Raw genomic sequence first — 12,847 nt, forward strand, 5'->3', positions numbered from 1 at the left:
ATATAGTCTTTAACAGTCTTGAAATAGTAGCCTAGTAAACACAGGAAATGGTGTTAAAAAGTCGACCTGGATGAGCATAGCAAGCCCTAATAAAAACATAGCAGTAATAATAAATCAAGGATATAATGTTAAACAGTCTCCAAAAAAAAAGAAAAAAAAAACATAAACAGAAAGGGGCAAAGGATGTATAATTACGGTACTAAGTAGAAAAGACAGCCGTTAATATCTTCTTTAACATGCCATGATAGGGTGTGACTCATGATCATATTTCAGAAGAGTGTCGGGGTCAGCTTTCTTAGTTCTTTTTCTGCTTCTTCCGTAGTGGTAAAGATATAATGCTTGCCTTGAATGTCCACTTTCAGTTTGGCAGTATACAAGTGGCTGTATTTGATCTTGGCTTTCTGTAAGCGCTGTTTAATGTTATAAAAAGCAGCTCGTTTAACACCTGTTGAGGGTGAGAAATCAGGGAAGATACGAATGTGGTTATTTTCAAATAACCACATTCTTGTTTCTGCCTGAGAAATGACATTACATTAAATTTAGTAATTCATTTCTCAAAGCGCACGACTAGAGTCCTAGGTTTAGAGATATTTGATCCCCGTATGCGGTAAGCTACTGCTATCTCGGTGTCTGATTTAAAGTCCTCTCCAATTATTTTTGAGAATAGTTCAGCTACGAATTTCACTGGGTATGGACTTTCATGATTGTCAAGTAGACCTTCGATTCTAATATTATTCCTTCTGCATCCATCTTCCAGAGCAGCAAGTCTGTCTCTGAGTTTTTTACATTAGGAATTCGCAGCTGTTGCTTTTCCATCAACGGTAGATGCCAAATGTTTGGCTGTTTCAATTCGAGTCATGAATGTCTGTTTAACGTCTTCCAGCTGATCGGCAAGTGGTCTCAGTTTAGTTTTTCTGAATGTGTTCCTCAATTTTTTCCAGCATACCTTTAAAGGCTGCATCAAAGCGATTATATACACGTTTCTCCAAGTCTTTTTTATTCTGCTGCAGCTCCACCTGCAGCTTTTCGTTTGTCTTCTCGTGTGTCTTGAGCATACCATTTATTTATTTCTTTATATCTTTCTGAATGTCTTTCTTGAGCTCATTTATGGCCACTGTAGCGATCATTACCTTCAGTTCGGACAGATCGTTTTGGCTTTCGTGCTCCGCAGGTGAAGTGGCAATCCCTATTACAGCCAATGCTTCCGGCTCGTGAGGAGTAGATGAAAGCATGGACTGCAAGGCCATTTCCAGTTTCAAGTGATCTTCTGGAATCGGCGAGCTATCATGACCTGCATCACACATTCGTTCCCATTTTTGCTCTCAACTGGAGATGATGCAGCGGAACAGGGTCCTGGGCAGTTTGTGCTTTAGGCTTGGATGTAGCTTTTGATTTTGTTTCTTTCTGAGCCCCTTTTTTGCCACACATGTTTATATATGCTTGCATATACTGTAATAGAACCTCCTTGGGTTGGGTAAATAAAGGATACCTCGGGATAATAAGAAATAAGAGAAAAAATAACACAGCTGCCAACGGAGCTCCACTTTAGACATCCATCTCCCATAACGGACGAGGCCAACATTTAGTACATATGAATGATATTTGTGCCTCTTGAGATATAATTAGAAAAGTATCTGTAGAGTGTATGGATTGTAAAGTAGTAGAGAAAGAACTAGTATATTAGTAAATGATTAATGACAAATTAAAGATACGCATAGTGACATAAATAATAAAAATGTTATAAACTTGAATGTCGAAGTGATCTTTCTTTATTACGTAAGACATTGCATGGGTGAAACTGTACAGTTTCCTTTTAGATTGAATGATAAAAGAACACTACTGGCAAGGTAAGTAAGATGATTCTTAAAGACTTTACAGTGAACTTATTAGATGTTTGCAGTGTAGGAAAGTGTAGATTAAGAAAATCTATATGAGCAAATCAAGTTTAATATTACATAAACAAACTGTATAAAATCTGTGTGGGAGCCACAAGTATATTTTTCAGTAAAGTCAGGTTGCTAGGCATATTGTTAAGTAGAATCACAGGTTCCTGGAGAACAAAGAAAACATTAAAAGAATGATGAAAATAAAAGAACCATTGCACATCCCTAAGGACTGTGTGACAAATGCAAAAATAAATTAACTGAGAAAAGAGCTGTCAGAATGAAAAGATTAGTTTAACCTAGAAGCAATGCAATTCTCTGCCAAGCGTATTTGTCAAAAGAAGATCAAAACAAAATATGACTAAAGGTTGGGCCTTTTACTTAATCTGAAGCTCTCAATTAAATTAACATAATACTTATCATTACATTTCTAGTGCTATCTCAAAGATAAGCATGGTTCAAATAAAGCATGTTTAGCCCTTTCAAATGTATCTTATGTTTTAATATATAATTATGACATTAACAGATAAAATATAATATTGAATAAAGGAAAATGGGGTGGACATGGCTAGTCTCAGCCTCACTAATTACGCATACGAATTTTGCTGGTTCTACTTACATATGCTCATATGGATTTCTCCAGCAATATGGTTTCCTACTGCATTGCAAACAACATGCTTATTAGGTTCATTGATAACTATATAATAGCTTGATATAATGAGTGTTAGTATGTACATGATTCATCGTTAAAATGAATCTAATTGGAATCACATAAAATTAAATCAATGTCAGAGTTATTTAAGACCTTGTTTTCAGTGCTACAGATGGATTGGTAAAGCATTGCATGGCTCCAGTTTCTGTTGACTAACTGGGAATGGGTGTACTATTTATTAAAAATATCACATTGTGAATTAGTGAAAAGCATTATGGTCTCATCTCTCCAGTGAATTGATTTCATTTACTTGCCCTGCAAGACTGTAAATGATGTTTTTACACTCTCCTCTTGACCACATGGGTTTCTTTCAGCTTTCTTTGCACATTGAGAAGAATTGCACATAAGTTAACTGTTAACTTTGATTTATCCAGGAATGAGTGAATGTAAATGTGTATCTGGATGTTTGTGGAAAGATGGTTCCTTCCCTCTGACTAAATAAGCTGTGGCCCCATGGAACGGGGAAAAATCCATTTAATTGCTGAGTTCTCCTTACTTCTAGGAAAACCATTCATTCTACAGTAACCCTACCTCAGTATAGATGCTCAATATGAGGCCTATGATATTTTATTTTGGGTTAATCAAGATTCTATTATAGATTGGGTTGGTAAACTTAACTAAAAGAAGTGGGATTTCAGGGTGATGTTTGTAGATTGGTGCAGAATTGGCTCAGACACAGAAAGCAGATGGTGATGGTGCGAGGAACCTTCTCAGAATTGACTAATGTTAAGAGTGGTGTTTAATAGGGGTCAGTGCCTGGGCCACATTTACTTTTATTATACTGTATATTAATGATTTAGATAGCAATATAAGTAACAAGCTGGTTATGTTTGCAGATGATACATTACAGAAGGGTATGGGCAGCATGCAGGCTTAGGCAGATTTGTGGCAGATGAAATTTAATATCAGTAAGTGTAAAGTATTACACATAGGGAGTAAAACTGTTAAGTAGTTCTGAAAATCGGGAGCTCAATTAATGAGAAAGATTTAAGAGTAGTCGTGGATTCCATGATATCAACTTCCTGACATTGATCAAAAGAATTAAGAAGGCAAACAGAATGTTAAGTTATATAGCATGATGTGTGGAGAACAAGTCCAAGGAGGTTAGGCTCAAGCTTTATAGCATACTGGTGAGGCCTATGATATAGCATGTCTCAGCTCAGGAAAAAGTGGAAGGTTTAATAAATGAATAATCAATTGGCCAGCTCATTCTCTGTGGTTGTGCAGTCACACAGCTGTGGAGAGTTGGAGGAGTAATTGGGGCTGGACACACCTACGTGTGAGGGTGTGGTCTTTCTCAGTTGCTTCTTCGGCTTCCTGCGGTATGCGACTGAGCCACTGCATCCACGGAGCCTTGTAAGAACAAGCCAGCATGAGAATTAGGAGGGAAGAAAAAAAGCCAATCTAGAAGGAAAAAAAAGATTGAGAGAAAACAAAAGGAGGTTAAAACATGGAGAGAGGGAAGGCAGGAGGTGGACATCTGGTACAACTGAATGCAAGGAAGTTGGAAAAGGCAGACAGCTGTGAGGAATTCCATCGGAGCATTTGAACAGCACTCAAGGGCTGAATGCCACTCCAGTGACCTGGGTAGCGGGGGTGGCCATAACTCTGGTCAGTTGTAGCACCTCACCGCAGAGTGGCAGCACGGCTGCAGGGGAAGGAGAGGCTGAGAGAGGCATTCAGCAGGTGGTGCCATGGACTGCAGGGATGCAAGCCTGGCAGCAGGAGTCAGAGGCTCGATGGGGTGCCCTGCTTGGAGTTAGAGAGGGCTAGAAGGGCCAAGGCCTAGATGCAGTGCTGAAGGTGGGCTGAACTGACAGATAGACGCCTCCTTGGCTACAAGGACCCGCTCTGGGTTAAGTCAAGGAGACAGCCAGCTTTAGAAGAACTGCAGTGGGGCTCTGGATTTTAAGGACAGTTTGCTGCCCCATGTTTTTAACCTTGTTTTTAAAGAAATATTTTCATTTTAACCTCCACAGAGACACCTTCTTTTTATGTAGTATTTATTTATTTATTTATTCATTATTTTATACTACACTTTTTGGACACTTATTTTGATTTATTTTAATAAAAGCACTCCAGGACTTTTCACCATGCCCTTGCTTGGTGTGTTTGTCCTCATCTGCTCAGCTCTTCTCGGTCATGATCATCGACGGCATCGAGTTCAAGATGCTTCCAAAATGGAGCTGATCTGCACCATCATAAGGCCTCACCTGGAGTACTGTGTGCAGTTTTGGTGTCCAGGCTACAAAAAGGACATTGTAGTGGTAAAAAAGGTCCAGAGAAGAGTGTCTAGATGATTCCAAGGTTATTGGGGATGAATTATGAAGAAAGATTAAAAAAGCCAAGCCTTTTCAGTTTAAGCAAAAGATTAAGAGGTAACATGACTGGAGTGTTTAAAATTAAGGAGGGAATTAGTACAGTGGATCGAGACAGTTATTTTAAAATGAGTTCATCAAGAACACGGGGCATAGTTGGAAACTTGTTAAGGGTAAATTTCACACAAACAGTAGGAAGTTTTTATTTACACAAAGAACCACAGACTCTTGGAATAAGCTGCCAAATAATGTAATAGATAGTAAGACTTTAGGAACTTTCAAAAGTAGACAATGTTTTTTAGAAGAATTAAGCGGGTAGGAATGGCGAGCTTTGTTGGGATGAATGGCCTGTTCTCGTCTAGATTGTTCTAATGGTAATATAAAAAGATTCATTTGTGTTTCCACTAGGTTATATGTCTGAGTTTCTTTAATAACTTTTACTTTAGAAATATCTGTGTATCTGTAACTACGCAAAGAATCCATTGTAAGGTTTTATTGGTTACAGTGTAAAACAATACAATAATAACCAGCAATGTTATTTCTACTTGTCTGAAATACAAAAGCAGCTTATCCCTATTAGTAAGGTTCAATTTATTCATTCATTTATTCATTCATTTCTTGAAGCCACTAGTGGAAACACAAGGAGCCCAAGTGAATTCTGGTTTATGGATAATGGATAGCATGTATCCAGTGTTACACACAAGCGATTAGGGGGCAGCTAAAGGACCTGATGAGTCGTGTGAAACCACAAGATGGGGAACTAAGACAATGTGTTAATACCTATCTCTTTATTTTAACAGGAAAGATGAACAACAAAAACCCACAGAACCTTGAATTTGCCTCAAAAGCCTCGTCCAGATGTCCGAGCCGCTTCCGTGTTATGAATTCACCTCCAGTCACTTACAGATGATGTCACCACCGTCTCAAGATCCTCCACGTCATCCTCCCAGCATTGCTACTTCCATTCCCTATCTCAAAAATTCATCTGTGTCACCAACATTCTTTGTCAATTGTACTTTACAAACCTGACCGTTATTGAGAATTCTCTCAACCTTTTACTGTGATTTACAGTATACGGGAATGGAATCCCCAACCCTTAATCTGTTGTCTGTGTTTTCTTCACACCAGTATATGTCACACTCATTAACACAAATGCCAGGTCAAATTAGAAATTTCAATTGGCCCAACATCTTGGGTGAGGAAGCTGGGGTACTAAAAGAAAAGCCACATGAACACGGGGAAACTTGGAAACTCCACACATTGTGTGAACACCCCAGAATGCAAAGCAAGTATCAGAGGCAGTGAAGCTGCAGTGCAAAGTATTACGCTTACAGTCACTTTTTTATTGAACTAAAATGTTCCACAAGAGAAAGATGGTAGTATATGTTAAAAAAATGAACATCCAGAAAAAGGAAAAGGATTTTAAACATTTCTCACTTGGTAACAGAGGAGAATCATTTCATTCCTCCACACAAAAAGTCACAGTTATTAAAATAAAAAAGAAGTTTCCTTTCTTGTCTACTTGTCTAAGGATGACAGACTGATTGTGGTAAATTTGCTTTTCAACATGACATCAAACTTTGTCTGCCCACTTTCATTTTTTTCACATCTTTTCTTTGTTCTCCCTCTGCCATATTTTCTTCATCTTTATATTGTACTTTCAGCTGAGGATCAAGACTCTGTGAAAATTGTCCATTCTCTTTCTCTCATTTCATTCGCTTGCTATTTCTTTTTCTGATCCTTCTTCATTCTCAATATTAAAGCTCAAGATAAAGGTCACATATACACCACTTTGTGGTATTCTGCAGACAATGCATTTTAGTTGGTAGGAGACTACTGCAGATAATGATCACACTATGCCTTGACATATAGACAAGCACTAGTGTAAAAATTGCAAACAGTGAGCCTACTACTGTTGAGCTGTGAGCTTGTAATCTGCTGCTGTTTTTTCATGTGCAATATGTTACTGGAGATCCACACCAAAAATTCAAATCCCGCCTCATATTACACTTTATGCTGAGAACATTAAGAATGGCCTCTATAATTTGTTTTAAGGCGTGAGGATTTTTCCATTCAAATTTTGGTAAGAAGCTAATATTCTGTTAAAATTGACATTAATATTTTTGATTGATTCAGGAAATATGTTGCTTAACCCAGTTATGCTTAAAATGTGGGACTTAGCCCATATCGGAGCTCTTTGTCCTGACATAGAACTAAAAGAATAAAATAAAAAAAAATGGGAGATGCATGTACAGGCAGAAAAATGGTCTGTAGCTGCGTTTACCCAAAATTTCCAATGTTCTGCAGCTTTAGTTTGCTTCGTGGGATTTGGCAATAGCTTGATGCATTGAAATGATTCCACAGACAAAATATCTTTGTTTTTAAAAGCTTTAGTAAAATTTCAATGTAAAACAGTTCACACAAAAATAGAGAAAAAAATTGGTATTGCAAAGAAAAGAAAAGTTTGTGTCTAAGAAAATTCTTTTTAAAACTTATATACCTTGTTTGTTTCTTAAAGTTTTCCAATACATGTTGAACCATTTCTAAATGGTCAGAAAACTGCATGGCTATCCCACTTACAAACCGCAAGTGGGTCTTTCAGTTCCTGCTAGCAATGAGACTAATTCTGAAAAACTGAGTTAATTAACACACTGTACCACAGATATAGCTGAGAAGGTGCTATCTCATGTTAACTTACAGGGGGGAATGTTATACCATAATCTATAGTTATGAAAGAAAATGATATTCTATTCAAATTAAGCAAACACTACTATGAGTTTAACTTAAATTACTTTCTAACTTTGGCTCTTACAGGGTCAAAGCCGGGAGATCAAAAATAGCAACCAAAACAAGAATGTGAGATTAAAAATAAAAGTGAAGAAGTTCATGTAAAAATAGTAAAAACTGAAGAAAATGATTGAGAAGGTAAAATAGCAAAAGGTCCTGAAAAGTCACTTGGAATCCACAGATTGAATAATAAGTGCCAACTCCTCACAGGCAGTATCTAGGAATATCGACCCGAGAGGCAGCAGCGTTAATCTCTCCCCCATAGGTGACTATGTATGTGATTTTCATCAATTAGAAATTATATTTTTTTCATGCTTTTCTTAAGATAATTACTATACTCTTCATAATTTGTATGAGTTTAATAGCTTTTTAAAAATTCTTTTACTTAAATAAATTACAGTTTTACCCAAATGTTTCCAGAAACTGTGACCCAGTTTCTCAAAACTCTAAACACAAACTGAAAAGAGGTAACTACTATGTCAAAACTCCACAAATCTCTTGCAAATTGAAACACAACACTCAAAACCACTGTCACAATAAGAGACAGGAAACATCAAAGGTTTGGGGCAGCCACCATATTATAATATCCCTGGGTATTTTTTTCATGAGTTGTGAATGGTATAACGTCCAAAACAGACATTTAAACTTTAGTTTGGAAAAATGTCGGCTTTAAAGGCCGTGACTGGAAGTGACGTCATCTGACCGGGAACTGGAAGTGATGTTGTCGAGACTGGTTTTCTTCTGGGCCGGAAGTGGCGTCATCAATGGTGTCGGTACCGGAAATGACATCATCAGTGTCACCGAAACCAAGTGTGTGATTTCCCGAGGATAGTCTGCAGAGGACGGAAAGAGAAAGTTAGTGCAGCTAACCACACTCTGGTCTGGCGTGGTACTACTATTATTTAAACCCTCTAGCTGCCTCCCATGCGCATGTGTCTGACACCATCTTCTCTCTTCTCAAGACTGACTCCTTCCAATAATTCAATATGCACAAATTCATACAGTGCAAATGTACGGCAATAAGTTCCCTTTTTCATCGTATAGGGTTTTTAGTCCCGAACAACTTCTACAATATTACATGCATGGCAGATACATCCCTGGCATGCATCTGTGTAGATGTCATCACATGTTGCCTCCATTGTCTGGAGTTGTGCCATACGCTTGTGGGTTCTGTGTTTGTGCACTTTCCACCGCCATGCTGAAAAGAATGCCGCCATTTGATTTAGAAATGGGGACTACGGTACACTCTGACACAGGATTGAATTGTTCTTCCAACTGAGTTTGCACAGGTGCAACATGAGTGAGACCAATTGGGAATTTGGACATTGCAGTTTGAAGGCCGGTGTTTCTAGGTGAACAATGTGTACGAAATGATACACTTCATGTTCAGGGATTTGCAAAACTGTGATTTAGAATGAAATTTGAATGAGACCAATGGAATTCTGCTTATGAGCTTCACGTTTTCAGAAGTTTGTGTAAAGTTCCATTTTTGTGTGTATGAAATGGGAAAAAACTGTAAGGTACAGGCTGTAGAGTGTGTAAAATCGAGCTATATAATAGAAAATTTGTATTTTTTCCAGACCCAGTACAGTAGTTCCTTCCTTCCTTTCCTACAGAATCAGATACCCACTCTTCATTGTAATCCATTTAGTTGCCATTTTTGTCACTCATTCCATGTATATGAAATGCACTTCAGTGAGTAATTTAATTTGTAAGAAATCTAGATGAGTTTTGATTTCCCAGAGGTTTTATCCATTGTTCATTGTCTTTTTAGATCACTTTTTTGTATACCTTTCTCTTTTGATTATATTAAATTATTAAGGAAAATTTAAAAAGAGCACCAACAGGCACAAATGACAATGAATGCTAAATTGCATCAGCTGTTCTCTTGTTATATCCACCTATGAGCATGTTAGCCAATAAAAAGTTTAAATATTAAAAAATAACCTAATACTACATGAAATATCATACCAAAGGAACTGCTATTAATATTAATTTGTGTCTGTGTATAAAACATTCCATTGAATTCCTTCAAAAAGCCAACAAATCTGTTATTGGTAAATTCGGAAAGATAAAAATGTTTAAAATTATGAGGGGCATAGCCAAGTTGGATGCCAGCTGTTGTATTAAAATAACCACTTGAACAAAGATGCAGGAGCACAGATGGAAGCTAGTTAAGAGGAAGTATCATACTGAACAAATGCTACATGTATTTCAAAGAAATGCCTTGGGGATTCTTTTTTTCAACTTTGGAAAAGCTAGGTTAATAGAAATAAAGAAATTGTGTTCAGTTAAGCAGACTTCTCTTAAGCTCATTTTTCTTGTGTTTTCATTTTGTAAAATCTTTGACTCACTTCTTCAAGTACTGCAGCTTTTCTCTGCCACATGTTTCCACCTTGTACAGTCATTTTCTGCCAAAGGTGGTAGACATTAAGATCCTTTTTTGTAATTTTTTATTTACCTTTTATTTAGCTGTTTCTAGTAATAAATGGCAGGGTTAGTTTCAGTTTTCATCCCTTGACAACTTACCATTCTCTGAAGGTGAAGATCAATAAAGCAGTATGGCCTAGTAGTTAAGGCGTTGGACTCAAATCCTGCTACTGACACTGTGTGACCCTGAGCAAACCACTTGACCAGCCTAATGTTGTAAGTCACCTTGGATAATGGCATCAGAATAATAAGTAAATGTAAGTTAGTAAAGCTGAGGATTGACCAGAGTGAATGTCAATAGCTTTCTTTAACAATTTGTACTCACTTTACAACTTTACTATTAGATTCTGGATGTCACATACTTGATGCCAACTTTCTCAAAAAAGACATTATTTCTTTGTTGTTAAACCATGGACCATTGTCCCTGACAGTTGTTCATGGAATACCATGTCTGGCACAAATAGACCTTTAGTGTTTGATAACACAGCCTGCTGTTACATTAAAAAGCAAAGCTATTGTAGTTCTGGAAAATCGGAAACATAGTGAATTACTTGGAGATAGTCTTGACCTTGTAAATGAAATAAATCCGTACCTATTTCAACATTAGATGACACCATGGGTTCTTTAGTTTGCTTGTATCCATACTTTACACATGTGCTGCAAGTGTTTACATAATCTTCAATGTCTTCATTTATTCCCTGTCAAAACACATGATCTCTCTCTCTCTCCTTTTGTCTTTTCAATGACAAGATACCTTCAATGCAGGCTATGCAAAATCTCTTGTCTTAATATATTTAGAATGATGATTCCATTCTTTCTTCAAAGAAGACCATTTTCATAGCATGTTCCTGCTCTAGTATGATAATACTGCTTGCACACATCACTTTTATGAATGTCCTAAAACTTTGTTTATAATTGCTTCTTTAGTATTTTCATTAGCAATTAGGGTTAGGGTTAGGGTAGGGTAGCGGTTATCATTTTTTTTTAATCAGAAGCCTGAAATATTTTCTACATGCCCATTTTCTTGGGTTTCTGTATCTCTTATCAGAGCTCTAGACTGTTTGGCAGTAATTATGATATATGTTCCTGGTGCATATTCCAACTTCAAGTCACATTTTTGCAACTTCATCCTCATACACTGTATTTTGGTTGTGATTAGTTTCTATATGAAATGTCGATAGGCCATAATTTTCAAACATTCCTCAGATAAATTCAACAATACCAGAAATGTGAAATGATTGATTCCTCACTGAATTAATATTTAAGGATAATTGCTTTGTTTATTGTCCTTTGTCACAATAACAGATCAAAGACATTGAAAAAGTTTGTGGCAGCCATCCGTTTATTGTGCCCTGGCTGCAATTGGGTCATTTTGAAGAAATGTTTACAGGTTTGAGTACAAAACAGAACTTAACTGAGAGTGAAAATATGGCTGCTTTAAAGGCTGGGACAGGAAGTGGCGTCATCTGAACCGGGAAAAGAAAGTGATTCTGTCGCGACCGAAGTGACACCATCAGTAGCTCTAGAACTGGAAGTGGCGTCTTCGGGACCAGAAGTGACGTCATCAATGGCTCCAGTACCGGAAATGACGTCATCAAAGGCGGCGGTACCTAGTGGGATTTCCAGTGAATGGTCTGCAGAGGACCGAGAAACAAAATCACCGTAGCTTGCCACCCCCTGGTCTGGACTGGTACTACTATTATTCATGCCCTCTAGCTGCCTCCCAGTCGCATGTGTGTGATACCTTATATAGTGCTGAATCATACTTAAAACTTATAATATGAGGCATGAAGGCAGAATGGCGTGTGTATGTTAAAAATTGTTTGGAATTTATGAGTGGTGAAATGACACTTTTTAGGAAAGCTTTATGCTTAGTGCTTTGAGCTTATATGAGATATTAGAACAATCTTCTTCAAACTGAAATTTCCTATTGAGCTTGTTAAGGTTTGTCCATATAAGGTAGATTCTTAATGATTTCCTTCTTATTTACATTCATTCAAGGCAATTGTACATTTTTTCAATAGCAGAGGAAGAAGAGTGCATTTGTTTAGTGTAATGGGATCACATCAAAATATTTACACGACCAATATGCCAGTTCCACCTTTGCTTGTAAAACTGTGGATTGAGGGTGAATTCTTTAAAGCACAATCAGAACCATATTCAGCAGCCTAGTTAAACATTCAGGTATAAAATACATGACACCAAAAATGACAATATTTCAAAATATTTTGCTAGTTGTTAAATAAAAAGATTTGTGCTTACCTTTTTAAGCAAATAGATTTTCTTCAATCACTAATAAAAAGTGCACATACTGAAATTAGAAAAAAAAAAAAATTAAGAGGAAGACCTGAGGGCACTTTTTAATATCTTTATGGTCTGCCAAGGTTTTTCTTACTCCTGCTGTTGCTTACAGCCACAAGAGACCTATTTTATGCTTCCACTTGTCTCATTGCTTTTTCTGTCTAGCTCTCATTCTTTTTTCTTTTATCTTCTACTTTGTTCTTGATTTTTTTCCTCAAGATCTTTTTATATATTCCACTCAAAAATCTAAAGTCTGCATGCTACACTGCAAAAAATGAAATCTAAGCAAGTGAAAAATATTTATATCATAATATCAATATTAATATCATAAATCATGTTTTCCTTATTGTAAGAATTATTGACTTTTCAAAAAATCTGTATTTATCATTATTTAGGTACTTCAAGAAATCTTGTCA

The sequence above is a fragment of the Polypterus senegalus genome, chromosome 4, assembly GCF_016835505.1.
Source record: "Polypterus senegalus isolate Bchr_013 chromosome 4, ASM1683550v1, whole genome shotgun sequence".
NCBI lineage: Eukaryota > Metazoa > Chordata > Cladistia > Polypteriformes > Polypteridae > Polypterus > Polypterus senegalus.